The sequence below is a fragment of the Muntiacus reevesi genome, chromosome 5 (assembly GCF_963930625.1).
Source record: "Muntiacus reevesi chromosome 5, mMunRee1.1, whole genome shotgun sequence".
In the NCBI taxonomy this organism is placed as follows: Eukaryota; Metazoa; Chordata; class Mammalia; order Artiodactyla; family Cervidae; genus Muntiacus; species Muntiacus reevesi.
Window position 1 is genome coordinate 14,518,997 of NC_089253.1, and position 3,515 is coordinate 14,522,511.

The window sequence follows — 3,515 nt, forward strand, 5'->3', positions numbered from 1 at the left end:
AACTCATTTTTTTCCCCTTAAAACATGTACATGTCCCTGAATGCCTGTGAAAATGTTATGAGTATTGAGTTTGAAATTGCAAATTAATTTGCATATGTGGAATATGCAAATACTGAAGTTTGACTGTATTTGGTGCTAGTGAAAAGGTATGGTTTATGTTTTCCAAGAATAAAGAAACAATCGGATAACTGTAAAACAAAGCAAACATAAAGGTGATCAGAGAAAATGTTGAAGGAGTTTGGAATAAGTAGGCATAACTCTAATCAGATGAGACTTCATAATGGAAGCAGCCTTTATATATAGAAGGATAAACAGGGTTTTAAAAGAAGGATATAAAGTGAAAAAAATTTTGAATGAAGAGACATGGTTTTAGGAAATGAGCAAATAGTTGATAATGCGTAGAAAGCCATTTTTTTTTTGATTCAATCATCTTTATTAACCTATCAGTTACATTTTATACATAATAGCTAGTCCTCTCAAAGGAATCTACTTTAGTACATCGTGTTAATAATAAAAAGCCAAGTAAGAGGGCTGAACTTCAACCTAGCATTTTAATATCCTCTGGACAAGGCAAGCTAGAAAATCAATCACTTTGCACACATGTAAGAGTAGTGTTCCAAAATAAGTAGGAAGCTGCTATACTTTTAAGCAGGGGAGGGAAAAAACTTCCATTTTGGTCTTTTATCTTCCAGCAAGTTATACTTTCAATTAACAGCAGTAATGGTATCATAAAAAAATGCTCTGCTTTTTAAATTCCTGAACTTCAATACAAATTAAAATAGTAGTATTGGAGTCTGTTGGGAGGCAAACAGCTAGCAGCTACGCTCATCAGTGTAACTGAGCCTCTCTATCGATAACCTGGTCCAGGCTGGGTGTAGCCCTGACCGAAGGGAGGACGGCTACATGCATATGGGTTAGACCCACTTGTAAGAGGGCTCATGGTTCTTCCAGGGGGTGGGGTGAAACCTGATCTTGGCTGGTAGGCCCCGGGCTGGCTCGGAGCCATTCCCGGCTGCGAGGCAGGGGCCACAGTGTAACTAGTGGGCTGAGACGTCGGGGTAGTGTAGGTTTGTGGAGGGTAACTGCTCGCCTGGTACTGCTGCGGAGGCTGAGCAGGCAGCTGCTGAGGCCGACCAGAAAAGGCAGGTGCCGGCGCCTGGGAAGTGGGTTGCTGGCCGTATCCTGGGAACTGCTGAGGTTGTTGGGGTCCAGTCTGCTGACTATAGCCTGCTGAATACTGAATACCGTACTGCTGCGGCGCCTGGGGGTGCGCCTGCGGCTGCTGAGTGCCGTAGGCCGGCTGCTGCGAGTACTGCTGGTACATCTGGCCTGCTTGAGCCTGAGCTCCTGTATAGGGCGGCTGCTGAGGCTGAACTCCCGGCGGGTGAGCTGCGGAGGAGGAGGAAGCAATGCTGTCGGGCGTTCCTGACCGTCTTCTGCAGGAGCACCGGAGGCCCTGAAACCTGATCATCTGTTAAGCCAAACGCCGACATGACATTTTTATTGATTTCATCTTGGTTTTTTAAGGGATCAAAAGCTGACATACTTGCTGCCATAACCTGAGTAGACTGTTTACCGGAAGAATCAGCAGCAGCAGGCTTTTCTTCCCTACCATCCACAGTATCGTCTTCAGGAATGCTGGAGGACGGGCCTGGTTCTCCAGGTGGTTCCAAGCTATCCAGTAAGCGATTCACTTTATTTCGAAGTTCTATCAGTTCTCGACGAAGGTATTTCACCTGACTTGATTCGAGGGGTCTTGGTTGGCCAATAACAAATAATGTCAGTTTCAGTATCCTACTACACTGAATTGCAAAGGAAAGGTCAGAACTATCAAAAATTGTTATAAGATCTCCATCTTCATCTTTATATTTTATTGTAACTTCATCATTACTCAGAAGTTTTCCTCTGAAGACTCGCTGCATCATTAGCACTAATTCATCATAAGTAATATCTTCATTATGAATGGGAATTTGTTGAATATCCTCCCCAAGTTGAGCTTTGATGATTAGCTTCCCACTCAGATCCAACTGCCCATTCATGGTGGACTCTAGGAGGTTCTATATATGTAACTCTAGAGAAAAACATTTTCCCGAGGCCGCCACTGCCGCCCCTCCGCGGGTCTCCGCTGATCAGACCCGTGCGAGGCCTCCACCGTCGGGCTCTGGGGCGTTGGGGGAAGGCTGCGGTCACAGCCCACTCGGTTGCCCTCCGGGGCCGCCGCACCTCGCTGGCAGACTTGCGTGGGCCCCGGCCACTCGCACGGACCCACCAAGCCTAGCGAGAGCTCGGGCCCAGTACGTGGCCGAAAGCCATTTTAAAAATCATTGCAATAGGCCATTAGGTGGATAGACCAAACCAATAATCAGTTATTTCAGTTCAATTGGTTGTGTCCAACTCTTTGCGACCCCGTGGACTGTAGCATGCAGGCCTCCCTGTCCATTACCAACTCCCAGAGCTTGCTCAAACTCATGCTGATTGACTTGGTGATGCCATCCAACCATCTCATCCTCTGTTGTCCCCTTCTCCTCCTGCCCTCAATCTTTCCCAGCATCAGGGTCTTTTCCAGTGAGTCAGTTCTTTGTATCAGGTGGCCAAAGTATTGGAGTTTCAGCTTCAGCATGAGTCCTTCCAATGAATATTCAGGACTGATTTCCTTTAGGAGGGACTGGTTGGATCTCCTTGCAGTCCAAGGGACTCTCAAGAGTCTTCTCTAACTCCACAGTTCAAAAGCATCAGTTCTTGGGTGCTCAACTTTCCTTATATTCCAACTCTGATTCCACACGTGACTACTGGAAAAACCATAGCTTTGACTAAACAGACCTTTGTTGGCAAAGTGATGTGTCTGCTTTTTAATATGCTACGTAGGTTGGTCATAACTTTTCTTCCAAGGATCAAGTGTCTTTTAATTTCATGGCTGCAGTCACCATCCACAGTGATTTTTGAGCCCCCAAAATAGTCTCTCACTGTTTCCACTGTGAAATCAATAACAGTAAATGTTAAAAAAAATATGCTAAGATAGAGATAAAAACATTGTGATAGAAGCAGAGAAAGGGAGGCTATAGAAAAAGAAAAATAACCACAGAAAAGACCAATTAAATGGAATTAGGAATGTTATTCACAGATTATTTTAGTTTCCTACCATGGGACAACAAATTACCACACGTTGAGCAACTTAAAATCAGCATGCGTTTATTATCCACAATTTCCAGTGATCAGAGTCCAGGCAGAGATTTCTCTGTTTAAGATCTCACTAGACTGCAGAGAAGGTCTTGGCTGGCTTTCCTCTCTGGAGCCCAGGGTGCCCTTCCATGATCATGTGGCCGTTGGCAGAATTTAGCTGCCTGAGTTTTGTAGGACTGAAGACTCCCATTTTCTTGCTTGCCATCAGCCTGGAATTGCTGTTCATCTCAACCTCCTGACCACACACTCTTCTCAGGAGTAGCTTACTGCTTCAAGGCAAATAGGAAAATCTCTCTTACTTTTCCTTTAATTGGAATGCAATTGCTTTACAACCT

General features: G+C 45.0%; 1 pseudogene; it reads right to left on the bottom strand.

Moving 5' to 3' along the window:
* Positions 1–409: 409 nt before the first annotated feature.
* Positions 410–2,297, bottom strand: LOC136168777 (protein TFG pseudogene; annotated as a pseudogene).
* Positions 2,298–3,515: the final 1,218 nt, after the last annotated feature.